The sequence below is a fragment of the Magallana gigas genome, chromosome 3, assembly GCF_963853765.1.
Source record: "Magallana gigas chromosome 3, xbMagGiga1.1, whole genome shotgun sequence".
Taxonomy (NCBI): Eukaryota; Metazoa; Mollusca; class Bivalvia; order Ostreida; family Ostreidae; genus Magallana; species Magallana gigas.
Window position 1 is genome coordinate 19,991,465 of NC_088855.1, and position 14,165 is coordinate 20,005,629.

Here is a 14,165-nt window from a genome sequence, read left to right on the forward strand (position 1 = left end):
TCACAAGACCTCTAGTTTAACTTAAACAAAGTCAAATTAATGTAACAGCTATAATGGACATTTAATTAGGAAAGTGAATTTTCATTTAATTTTTTTAATGAAATATTTAATTAAAAAAGTGAATTTCAATTAATTATGTAACGTTTTTAGGGATTTGTAGTTTTAATGGTTACTTTAACAATTACTTTCAATCAACGGTACAATGGTACGCGAGGGTCCAGCGGATAGGAGCAGTCCATGGTACCGTTTATTCTTAGTAAGAGGTGGCTTCACATATTGGTTTCTCCTGTTGGATTTTGCTAGATTAGTATTTCCCAGTTAAGTGTGGACTGGTCTCTGGACTGAGTTACAGAACCTGTTTCTCTGGAAAGTCTGAAACTCTATTGCTTCTTCACCTGCGAAAGTGCCAGTAGACGTTTTGATGAGTTGGAAAGAAAAGCCGGAACAACCATGCTTCTGTTCGGTTCTGGAGAAAACATTGCTGCCTGGGGTACACTTAATTATGCTCAAATCCAGCGTGGACTGATGTAATGTGCCTCTTACAATGGTTGGGGAGTGTAAATTCCTTGTCTCAAATAGTAGATTTATATTTGTTGATCTGAAATTTGACAAAATAAATTTTATGAGCAAGATGCGAAAGTAAAAAAGTAAGAGTAAAATTAAGTAAAAAAGAAAGAGTAAAATTAAAAATGGGACTTGTACTGCTTTTGTCTTTTCAGGATGTCTGTAGAATTCATTTCATAAAAAATATGCGCCCTAAGTTAAATTCTCAGAGAAAATATGTCCTAAGAAATTTACTTCCTTCTGAAAAAACACATTTTGAGGGTTTGAGCTTTGAATTAGACTCTTGCAATCGAATGAATATTTCCTCTAGCCCGACAAGTCCTTCCTTTTAAGTTCAGCCACGTTTAGTTCAACCTTTAGACTTACAGTGCGAATAAGCACTCGGGCACCAACATGGACAGAAGTCTAGCGCACTTTTCTCGAAACGGTGTTTATGCCGTACAGTTCTAGTTTCACTTCACGAAAAACAATCGAATATGCAAAATCTAACCGTTTTTCAAGCTTCTTCGAATGATTGTCATAACTGTTCGATTTTTCTGAAGTTTCGATATCGATACATAAATATGCGTCAATCGACAAAGGCGGGTGTCTGCCAAACATCAAAAAGAAAAGAATGTAGCAGATGCTATCATGTTTGGTCGTATTGTACGCATGAACGAGACTAATTATTTGGATTGTCCAATCCTTGTTCTGTTTGTCGTCTAAAATACTGATCATACGGATAAGCAACTGATTAAATCGCTCGGCCATACCATTTCCCATCAGGATGGTGTGAGTGGTGTGCGACTGCTGCACTCCAACCACCTTGCAGAGCTCTCTGGTGACACGACTGGTGGAATTCATGCCCTGGTCACTATAAAAATAAACAACATTTAGATCAAATCAACATGCGAATATTACTCGACCAGCCCTATTAATAAAACACTTCGAGAATACAATTGATAATTAATAATAGCTCTTAAATATTCAATATACGATCTAAAATCTATACCCTTGTAAAATACATTTATAACAGCCTATGTGATTACACTATTTTCTAAAGAGCTTGGTTTACTATGGAATAACTTAATGACTTTTTATCATGCACTTTAATTTTACCAGTCTCGCATAGTACTTTCTAGTATATTTCGTACTACATTGATGAGAATGTTTTGTCGAATCTGACTTGAATATTTAATGAGACATATACTCAAATCCTTAACAAGAGAACATTTTTTTCCATGACCAACGTTCAAATTTGCACCAAAGCTAGAAAAAGTATCAAATAATTAAATAAGTAATGTGTATAACATTCACAACTCAACATATAAATGAAGTTCAGTAATGAAATAGTTAATTAAAAACAAATTCAAGCAAATTTAAGCACAAAAGTAATTATAAGTCGTTTGCTTATATTTTGTTCTAGGCAATTAATGTTTCATTTAAAGACATTCTTTCTTGATACTGCTATTTGATCACTCTAATCTATATGGAAATCCTCCTGCTTCTTCGAAGAATTCGCATCGTGTATTTCTTTTCCCTCATGAGCTTTTTTTCCTTGCTTGTGTGAGATGGGGCATAAATTCCCACATTCCAAAGCACATTATGACTGTTGTCTAATTAAAAAAAAAATTTGTTATAGATGCATTGTTTTTAGCTTTAAAGTGTCAACTTTCATTCAGGTAGCTATGATCGATAATTTTTACATTGTTCATTTATTTCTTCTTTATACCTTTCCTGCCTATTTACATGAATTATTTCAATCAAAAGTAACGTACATTTCAAAATTACTAATTCCTAAATTTAAGAATACTACTCACAATGCACGTGAACATAAAACAGAGAATATTCAAACTTATCTTATAGTTTTAATGATTTCAATAAGTATGAAATAAATATTAACCTGCTTTAAAATTTGCAACTTCCATTGACAAGGTAACAGATAAGCAAAATATGTTATAAATTTAAAGAAAAATTATCGTGATTAAACTTCATAAGAATTGTAGGACATCAATAATTCTGAAACATATTAGGTTGTTTTTAATAAACATTTTAGGTCACCTGAGGAAACCTATTGCTTTCTGTTTTCGTCCATCGTTGTGCGTTAACAATTTTACATTTTTAACTTCTTTTTAAAATCTACAAAGCGCCACAGGCGGGGTCAAATATGCTAAAATATGCAAAATTTTCAAAAATCTTCTTCTCTACTCCCACGCATGTAAGGAAACAACTGAATGCATGGTGATAAAGTCAACAAAACCTTCCACAAAAATTATAAAATCCATGGCCCCTGGGTTCAGGCTCTAGGGTGGGGCCAATATTGCCATATAGTAAATATGTATAAAATCTAAGAAAATTTTCTTCTTTACTCCCATATATATTTGTAATACTCTACTCCCATGTATCTCTGTTAAAAATTAAATACATGGTTATGATGTCCATGAAGCCCTCTACCAAAATTGTGAGTTTCATGGCCACTGAGTCAGGGAATTCAGGCTCTAGAGTGGGGCCAATATGGCCATTTAGTAAAAATGTATTAAATCTTAGAAATATTTCTTCTTTACTCCCATATATATTTATTATAAACTAAATGTATGCTTATGATGTCCTAAAGTATTCTACCTAAACTGTGACATTCATGACCCCTTGGGACAGGGGTTTAGGCCCTAGGGTGGGGCCAATAAAGCTATATAGTTAAAAACTAATAGGACGGAATATTGACTGATATTCTTTGCAACAGTTGATTGGGAAAATGCCGAGGATGCAGGAACAGATGAGACTGGTTTTGCGTGGTTAACTGGTACAGGCAGTGAAGGCTCAACAGCTGTCTTTGAAGAGAGAGATTCCTGAGCTCCTTTGAGTAAAGGAGATCGAAGTTGACGATCCAAATCAGAGAGAAAATCAAAGTCAGGCATGGAGAAAAGGCCAATATGATCAGGGTGGTCTGTCTCAGTAAGGTAGAGCATGGTTCCTGGAGAAACAGAAGAAAGATCATCAGATGAGGCTGTCTCCGATGCAGCTCTAGGAAGATCTCTCTCGCTGGCACCGACGATCCAAGATGGTGCTGAAGTTTCGGCAGGAAACCACAATATAAAAAAGTCAATCCTGGGTTGATTTGATGATGATAAAGAAATGGCAGGTATAGGGCCTCTCACTCAAACCCTCAGGGGTAGCAGGATTAATCCCATACATATCAACCTCCATGAGGCTGCCGTGCGACACAGAAAAGGATGGAGACTGCAGTGGATAATCGGAAAAGATGGCCCTCCAAGATTCTTGCAAACAGGGGATCAATGAAAATCCGTGGGTTTTTGGTGAACCTGAGACCGTCTATGGGACTTGCGAGGGGATCTTTTGGATGTAATTCTTCTGGGCCTGTACTCTAAATAGTTAGGTTGATTGGCACCAGGATTCCTGAAGGTTTCCTTCTCTCGTACGTTCTATGTCAGTGGTTTTCCTTCATGCCGTCTGCTGATATGCTGCTCCATGAGATATTTCCTTGTTGCTGGTAGAGTATATGTGCATACATACACCAATAAATCACCATGTACCTCCTGAAAGTTACGAGACAACTGTTGTCTAGACGGGAAAGACCTATTACAGAGTCTACAGTCCAGATACATCTGTAAAAAAAATATAGGGACTAATTATATACTTTAAAAATCATTTTCATCAAATCTCGGTATGGCCTGAGAAGATGGTGATTTACAATCCTCTTCCTTTCTGGTGGAACCCTGGAAATATTATAAATAAGGTTAAAGATTTTCTGGATAATGGTTTAAGGCCCCTGCCAGTTCCTTGAAAATTAAGGGTGCATTTTCATTGATTTACGTATGTTCAGAAGGACAAGATCACCAACATTATTTTGGTATTGTTTCACATTGTGATCATACTTTTTCTTTTGTCGGGCTCTGTTCTTTAACATTAGTGACATTGCTTAATCATGCACCTATAACATTGTACATGTACTTCGGAAATCTTGGGTATAACCAGCTTCTCTTCCCAGCATAAGTAAACTATGGGACTCTCCTGTACTCTCATGGGTCGAAGATCTGTAGGCCAATTTCAATAGGGGTAAGTGTAATTTTGAGGAGGTCAGGTTTGTACAATAAGGTACATCTAGTATCAATTTTGGTAATTGCCAAGAAAAAATAGGCTAAATAGTCGCTGAAGAACCCTCTAACACACTGCTGTAAGCTGGTATGTTACCATTTTGGGAAAAATATTTATATCATTCTTTATTTTGATTGGAAGAACGTCACATTAAGGAACAAAAATATCGTTTCATTCTATCTAGTGGTTTTATCGTACATGTAAATGATAATTTAGATAATTAGTAGTAATGAAACCAATATTCCTCTTTTTTCTATTTTTCTATTGTATAATTGTTAGTAAAAACAAAACAGGAATAAAAAAGTAACAACATTTTTATGTATTAAAATATTAAGTCTTTTTTATTACGTTTTGAAAACGTTTGAAAATTAAAATTATTCAATAATTATTATACAGTTGGCGAATTCTTTTTCAGCAATACACTGTAGCACCCTTTCACTTTCCCCCAAACAATTTTTTCAGGCGTCTTTTGAGACTTTGTTTTGGTTTCTTCTGTACAGACTGTGCCAAAAACTAGAAACAGTTAAGAAACAGAAGTCAACATCGGCAATACAACCTAAAAAAAACAGCAATCAGAAATTGAGAGAATTTCGGTTTTTAGCTCACCTGAGCAGCAAAGCTCAAGTGAGCTTTTTTTTATCACATTTTGTCTGTCTGTCTGTCCGTAAACTTTTCACATTTTCAATATCTTCTCCAGAACCACTGGGCCAATTTCAATCAAACTTGGCATAAAGCACCCTTAGGCAAAAGGGATTCAAGGTTGTGAAAATTAAGGACCATGTCCTTTTTCAAGGGGAGATCATTGGGAATTATTTGAAAATTTTGATAAATTTTCAAAAATCTTCTTCTCAAGAACCATTTGGCAGCATCTTATGTTAGAGTAGAATCAAAGTTGTTAAAATCATGACCCTCGGGGGTAGGGTAGGGCCACATTAAGGAATCGAATTTTACATAGGAATATATATTGTGAATCTTTTAAAATCTTCTTCTCATAAACTAAGTAGCCTGAAATGCTGAAACTTATGTGGAAGCATCCTCAGCTAGTGTAGATTCAAAGTTGTGAAAATCATGACCCCAAGGAGTAAGGTGGGGCCACAATGCGCGGTCGAATTTTTACATAGGAATATATATATATAGAAAATGTTTAAAAATCTTCTCAGAAAATAAGTAGCCAGGAAAGCTGAAACTTATGTGGAAGCATTCTTAGCTAGTGTAGATTCAAAGTTGTGAAAATCATGACCCTCGGGGGTAGGATGGGGCTACAAGGAGGGGGTCGAATTTTTACATAGAAATATAAAGAGTACATCTTTAAAAATCTTTTTCACATAAACTAAGTAGGCAGGAAAGATGAAACTTATGTGAGTATCTTCAGCTAGTGTAGAATTAAAGATGTGAAAATCATGGCCCCGGGGGTAGGGTAGGGCCACATTGGGGAATCGAATTTTACATAGGAATATATAGAGTAAATCTTCTTCTCCAAAACTAATTGGCCAGGAAAGCTGAAACTTATGTGGAAGCATCCTCAGCTAGTGTAGATTTAAAGATGTAAAAATTGTGACCCCCGGGGGTAGGGTGGGTCCACAATGGGGGGCCGAATTTTTGAATAGGAATATATAGAGTAAATCTTTAAGAATCTTCTTCTCAAAAATTTATCAGCCAAGAAAAGCTGAAACTTATGTGGAAGAATTAATGTAGAATCAAAGTTGTAAAAATCAGGACCCCTGGGGGCTGGATAGGGTCACAATTTGGGGGGGGGGGGTGTCAACGTTTTATATAGGAAAATATATATATATACATGTAGTAAATCTTTAAAAATCTTCTTCTCAGAAAATAAGTAACCAGGAAAGCTGAAACTTAGGTGGAAGCATGCTCAGCAAATGTAAATTTAAAGTTGTGAAATCATAATCCTTGGGGGATAGATGGGGCCACAAAGGAGGGGTCGATTTTTGACATAGAAATATATAGAGTAAATCTTTAAAAATCTTTTTCTCAGAATCTAAGTAGGCAGGAAGGCTGAAACTAATGTGAAAGCATCCTCAGCTGCTGTAGATTCAAAACTGTGAAAATCATGACCCCTGGGGTAGGGTGAGGTCACAATGGGGGTCGAATTTTTACATAGAATTATATAGAGAAAATCTTTATTATAATATCTCTAAAACTACGTAGCCATGAAAGCTGAAACTTATGTGGAAGCATCCTCATGTAAGGACTGGGTAAATGCAAGTTTGTTCAAATCATGGATGGGGTCACAACGGGGATGGGTGAGGGAGACACATTTTTGACGTACATGTAGTAATATATTGAGACAAATCTTCTGCAAAACCATTTGTCTAGAAAATCTGTAACTTTAATAAAAGCAACTTTAGGTAGTGTAGGTTCAAATTCGTAAACACTAAAATCTTGGGGAGTAGGGTGGTGCCACATTCTGGATACAATTTTACAAAGGAAAACATTTTTAATTTACAAAACTGAAATGCTATTATATATGATTTTACTTATATGCAAACATTTTGCAAATTTGTGATTCTTTAAAGTTGTTAAGACTTTACCCAATTCTTGGGCCTCACAAGGGGTTCGGAGTTTGATGAAGGTATATATTCCATGTATAAACAATTGTCTAGGATCTTGTTGAGAACTGAATGCTCACCATGTGATATAAATATAAAATCATCTAGAAGAGGGACTTCATTATAAACATGTTATCTAATAATATTATTATCTACATGTATTATACTACTTTGTCCAGATATTTTGTATTATATCTCCATTAAACCGATTTTATCATACCTATTGTTGATCAGGTGAGCGATGTGGCCCATGGGCCTCTTGTTTAAAATAACATGAATTTCAATTTAGTTTACCTTGGTGGGTGGAAATGCTCAGCGTTCCTCTTCAGATTTGGAGACCCCTTCCTTATTCTCATTTTGTTGCACAGAATTAGGCTAAGGAGAGTCATACATAGGAATAAGTACTACAATAATTATGGGTTATTAAACGAAGCACAAGGTTTAAAAATATGCTTAGATAATCTTTTAAAAACTCTTTTGCAATTGAAACAACAGTATTAATTTTAATGAAAAAAAAACGAATGGATTTTTATTCAGTTCAATAAAATTGTTAGTTCCTAAACACCTAAATGTATTTTGAAACGTACCATTGGAGGACAGCTGAATGTGTCAATATTAAAGAGAAACAGCTTTCTCGGAACAAAGCATTCCCTGTCTTGTTTCTTCCTGTGGTACATCTGTAAACAGAAAAATGCAATTTTAATTGTCAAACTAAAAATATAAAAACAATCTAATTTATCTAAAACAGCGTTATAAAAACAGTTGGCATAAAATTATATTCGAAGTTTCTCACTTCCTCTATTTTACTCTGATATTTAAAAGTTTAAACACAAATATTATATTGTTACTTGCGGTGGAAAAAAACAAATTAAACTTTATTTTATATATTTTTAAACTAAAGTGTCAAATACTGACCATCAACTCTCGCTGAATCGCTCCCTTTCATATGGCGGATCTCTTCTTTTTCCTTTAATCGTCTCTATTTAAAGAAGGAAGTGTAAACGTTAACGATAGATAATCGATTAATCATATCTCAAATTGTATTCCCTAAAATATCAAATACTGACCATTAACTCCTGCTGATACGCCTCTTTCATTTGTCGGACTTTTACTTTTTCTTTGAATCGTCTCTATTAAAAGATAAAAACGTAAAAGTTAAACGAAAGTAACTAATTAATTTATCATATCTCGAATTTTATTTCTCAGAATATCAAATACTGACCATCAACTCCTGCTGGCACGCTTCTTTCGTTTCACAGATCTTTTCTTTTTCTTTGAATCGTCTCTATCAAAAGAAATTAACGTAAACGTCAATTGGAAGGAAATTAATTAATCATTATTCTAGAATTTTCAGTGCTCAAATTATCAAATACTGACTATCAGATCTCGCCGGCACGCTTCTTTCATTAGGCGCACCTCTTCTTTTTCATTAAAAGAAAGAAACGTAGAAGATAACGATATAGGTAATCGATTAATGAGATATCGAATTTTATTTCTCAAAATATCAAATACTGGCCGGTAACTCTTGCTGATATGATTCTTTCAGTTGATGCATCTCCTCTTTTTCTTTGAATCGTCTCTAGTAAAAAAAAAAAGAAACGTTAACATTGACATGATTAAGCGGAAGGTAATTAATTAAGCATTGAATCATTATTTTTTGAAAGGTGTGGTCTCATAACTGCAACGGTGTGAGCAAACAAATTGAATAACGTGCGCTAGCGCAATGCTTATATTTACGTTTTTTAATATTTATTCTCTTTCCGGAAACATGATTTATTTTTAAAAATCTCTGCTTTATTCAACGAGTAATGTGCAATTAACGGAAGAGCCGTTGAACAGCCGAATCGTGCTGACAAAAATAGTGCACAGAGATTTGATTACTTATAAGAGAATTTTATTTTTCATTCTGTAACTTGATAAATTTACTTTTGGTAAGCTTAGAAATTAATCAATTGAATTTATTTTACTGTTAAAATATGTTTACACCAAAAATATTTATCAGCGTAAATATAATATCAGGTCGTGATCTGGCTTGCAGTCGCAGGGAGAGTCAGTCATGTTCTTCGAGAAATACTAGTACTAAAGGAAGACTGTATTCATACGCACCAGATTTGGTGATTGGGTCTTCTGTGTTTTGCGTAAATATCACTCAAATAAATCAATGCAATTTGATAGGGGGAAAGAAAGTAAATGTAAATATTTAATGATATCTCGAATTGTATTCCTCGAAATATCAAATACTGACCATCAACTCTCGCTGGCACGTTCTTTCATCTGGCGAATCTTTTCTTTTTCTTTGAATTGTCTCTATTAAAAGATAGAAACGTAAAAATTATACGAAAGGTAATTAATTAATCATATCTCGAATTTTATTCCTCGGAATATCAAGTACTGACCGACAACTCTTACTGGCACTCTTTTCTCAGAAGGTTGAGCTTTTGTTTTTCTTTAATTTTTGCCTGTTAAAAGATAACCATATAAACATTTCATAGGAGGGGTAGTGTTTTCATCATGCAATAATACACACACAACTATTTTCCCTTTTTAGCTCACCTGAGCTGAAAGCTCAAGTGAGCTATTCTGATCACATTTTGTCCGTCGTCCGTCTGTCCGTCCGTCTGTAAACTTTTTACATTTTGAACTTCTTCTTTAAAACTGCTTATCCAATTTCAACCAAATTTGGCACAAAGCATCCTTATGGGAGGGCGAATATAAATTGCAAAAATAAAAGTCCGATCTGTATTCAAAGCGGAGAAAACCTTGAAACTGTAGAAAAAGGGGGGTGCATTTTTAAAAATCTTCTTCTCAAGAACTACCGAGGCAAATTCAATGTAGTTTAGCATAAATTATCCTAATATAAATTGCAAAATTAATGGTTAATTTTGTTTCAAATCTAAAATAATAATAAAGGAAAGGCGTGTTTCAATCAGTTTAATAGCTTCGGGCTCGGCATCCGGTAAAATGGGTAGGCAAGACTTGGCCTGGGCAAAACAAAAGATTGGCAGTTATTAATCTGCCAATCTCATTAAAATTTCAGGATATTTGTATTCGCTGTAGATATTGCTGCAAAATAATGCGTATTTGGAATTGACGCGATTGCCGATCTGCCCCGGCATTTATTTTGCCACGGCCCGGGTTTGCATACCCATTTTACCAAGACTCGTATTCCATACTTCTAAAACGAGGTTCTTTGTTTAAAGCAGCCATGACATTATACGAAAAAGGGTCGGTCTGACTATGATGAATTTGCTTGTTGTGCAACAGTTCGCGTATGAAGGGAAATTTTGAAACATGAAAAATATATTGGTGCCGATTTTGTGAAGTAAATTGAGGTTAAATATTTCAATGCGTTGACAGTTTTCACACATGACGTTGATGTTAGCTTGTTCTGATTTTCGTTTCGTTTTCATTATTTATGCTTTGTAACCTGGAAACTGTCGTCTGTATTTCGTGATTTTTACGTATCATATCAAACAGAGACTTCGGTAAATCAAACAGTTACGTTAACTGTTTACCTGCGCAAAATAAGCAAAATCTGATGTAGAAGTACTGAAATACAATTCATTCAATCGGTAATTCGGCATTATCTTTTGTGTAATGGTAGATTAATGCAATAGGTTTTGTTGAGATGCTCGGCATTTTCTCTAGTTTATTCAGTTTAAATAGAGTTTGATATCGCTCACGGAAATATGTAGGTATATACATGTATATATATGATTTATTTCGAAAAAATAAATTATGTTCTTTATTTGTTATACATGTAGTGCATGTTTCTTGTGTTTAATTGTTTAGAATTTCTATTTACTAACCATATTTGAGTGTTAAGCTTCGAATTATAAGCAAGATACAGAGATTTGCTCACAATTCTATGTTTGTACACAGAACTTAAAAGCTAAAGATTAAATCAAAGTACTGATAGTACTGAAAAGCGCTAACCCAGCTTCTCTATGTATATAACAGATGTATGTATAGCATTTCAGCTTCTGTATACGCACTATATTTCCTCATCACTGCATGACAGTCCCTGCAATGATGTATGTAAGCCCCGTACATTAATTTCACAATAGCCCGTAAATTAGATTCACAATAGCCTTTGCAGTTATGTGCATAAACCCCTGAAACTGGTTCCCTAACCAGTTTAAATGATGTATACTTTTGCTTATAGGGGGCGGTTATTCGATGCACCGGAAGTTGAAGTCTAACGACAATAAAGTGCTGAGCTATGCTTAGCACTTTAAAAAAGTAAAAAAGAATGTCAATATTTATTACGAAAATTTTCAAAATCTGTTCTTCCCGAAACCAACTTATTGAATTGTAAACTTAACCTTTTTAGCTCACCTGAGGATGGGGCCACAACGGGGGGGTCGAAGTTTAACAAATGAATATATAGAGAAAATCTTTAGAAATCCTCTTCTCAAAAACTAATCGGCCAGGAAAGCTGAAACTTGTGTGGAAACATCCTCAGGTAGTGTAGATTCAAAGATGTGAAAATCATGACCCCTGGGGGTAGGGTGGGGCCACAATGGAGGGTCGAAGTTTAACATGAATATAAAAAGTAAATCTTTAAAAATCTTCTTCTCAGAAACTAATTGGCCAGGAAAGCTGACACTTGTGTGGATGCATCCTTAGGTAGTGAAGAATCAAATTTGTGAAAATCATGACCCCCCGGGGGTAGGGTGGGGCCACAATGGGGGATCGACGTTTAACATAGGAATTTATACAGTAAATCTTTAAAAATCTTCTTCTCAGAAACTAATTGGCCAGGAAAGCTGACACTTGTATGGATGCATCCTTAGGTAGTGAAGATTCAAATTTGTGAAAATCATGACCCCCGGGGGTAGGGTGGGGCCACAATGGGGGATCGACGTTTTACATAGGAATATATACAGTAAATCTTTAAAAAATCTTCTTCTCAGAAACTAATCACCCAGGAAAGCTTACACTTGTGTGGATTCATCCTCAGGTAGTGTAGATTCAAAGTTGTGAAAATCATGACCCCTGGGGGTAGGTTGGGGCCACAATGGGGGATCGAAGTTTAACATAGGAATATATACAGTAAATCTTTAAAAATCTTCTTCTCAGAAACTAATTCGCCGGCAAAGCTGGAACTTGTGTGGAAGCATCCTCAGGTAGTGTAGATTCAAAGTTGTGAAAATCATGACCCCCGGGGGTAGGGTGGGCCACAATGGGGGATCGAAGTTTAACATAGGAATATATACAGTAAATCTTTACTAACATAGGAATATATACAGTAAATCTTTAAAAATCTTCTTCTCAGAAAGTAATTAGCCAGGAAAGCTAAAACTTGTGTGGAAGCATCCTCAGGTAGTGTAGATTCAAATTTGTGAAAATCACGACCCCTGGGGGTAGGTTTGGGCCACAATGGGAGGTCGATGATTTACATAGGAATAAACAGAGTTATTCTTTAAAAATCTTCTTCTCAGAAACTAATCAGCCAGGAAAGCTGGAACTTGTGTGAAAGCATCCTCAGGTAGTGTAGATTCAAAGTTGTGAAAATAATGATCCCCAGGGGTAGGGTGGGGCCACAATGGGGGGGTCAAAGTTTAACAAAGGAATATATAGGGTAAATCTTTAAAAATCTTCTCAGAAACTAATCAGCCAGATGATTCTTTATAATTGTTAAGACTTTGGCCCCAGGACAATTCTTTGGCCTCACGAGAAGGTTCAGAGTTTAATGTACGTTTATATTCCATATATAAACTATTGTTAGGGATCTTTTTTAGAACTGCAATACTCAACATATGATATGACTATAAAATCATCCTGTTAGAAGGGGCTAATGATTATAAACATAAGAATATCCAGGGGGAAATGGATTTTATTTATACAGGATTTACATGAATTATAGTACATTGTCCAGATAGTTTGTATTATGACTCCATTGAGCTGATTTTATCATGCCTATTGTTCCTCAGGTGAGCGATGTGGCCCATGGGCCTTTTGTTTTCATTATTTTGCAGTTAAAATGTATCGAAATAAACAAAGCGTTTAACAAAGACTTTGTCCTAAACAAATGCATAAAGATTATTACTGTAGAGTGACAAACACTCACCAACAACTCGTCCTGGTAAATCTTCTTAATGCTTCGAAACTTCTCTTTCTCCGAACACTTTTGCTTTTCAATAAAAATATGAAGGAATGGCTTACAAAAATGTACATGTAGATTAGAAGTGTAAAAATATTTCTGGGTTGTCAATTAATATTTGATATGAGCGATAATCTATTAAAAATCACTTAATTCTATTAATCTATAAGATGATACTTTTATTTTTTTATCCCACAGAGAATGTTAGATCTAACAAGACTCGAGGATGCTTTGGTTATCATCAGAAGGTTATAACTCAATTAACTGACTGCTGTAATTCAATCAACTTAAACCAAAAACTGGCAGGGGAAAGAAACCGCACAGATTTCATAATTCAATTTAAAACAATACTCTGTAAGAAATGAATGCATACTCACAACAAGCTCTTCTTGAAGCTTTAGGAGCTTTCCTCTGTGTTCCTCTAGTTCACTCTTTAATATATAAAGAAAAGAAAATAAGTTTAAAACACAGCACTCTATTGAAGTTTTCAAACGTTAACAAAAATTAATAATCAAAAATGAGATAAATATTGCATGCAAAGATTTGGGAGTGGGGGAAGGTGGAGCCCCCCCCCCCCCTCCCCCTGTTTTCTTAAGAGTAAAAAGCACATACATGTACTCGTATTGTCAATTTTACGGAAAGAGGCCTCGGAACCCCCCCCCCCAAAAAAAAAAGCATTTGACCCCCAACCCCTAGGAAAATTTTTAATCCGATACATGCGTTGCACCAGTTACAAATTTCTGACGATGTTGTGGAACATAAATATGATTAATAAATCACCCACCATTATTTTTCGCTGCAAAGAAATTTTATATCATACATTTTCTAGTGGCATG

At 35.0% G+C, this 14,165-nt stretch overlaps 2 long non-coding RNA genes across 2 annotated transcripts; both read right to left on the minus strand.

Annotated features, from left to right (window-relative positions):
* Window positions 1-7,517: 7,517 nt before the first annotated feature.
* On the minus strand, window positions 7,518-8,526 carry LOC109620050 (uncharacterized). The gene is made up of 5 exons (XR_010711531.1): window positions 8,446-8,526; window positions 8,291-8,353; window positions 8,139-8,202; window positions 7,811-7,900; window positions 7,518-7,598 (listed from the first exon to the last, which is right to left on the minus strand). It is a non-coding gene; the product is annotated as an uncharacterized lncRNA (long non-coding RNA).
* A 942-nt stretch (window positions 8,527-9,468) lies between these two features.
* Window positions 9,469-13,373, minus strand: LOC136274131 (uncharacterized). The gene is made up of 3 exons (XR_010712425.1): window positions 13,297-13,373; window positions 9,620-9,682; window positions 9,469-9,530 (listed from the first exon to the last, which is right to left on the minus strand). It is a non-coding gene; the product is annotated as an uncharacterized lncRNA (long non-coding RNA).
* Between the last annotated feature and the right edge of the window lie 792 nt (window positions 13,374-14,165).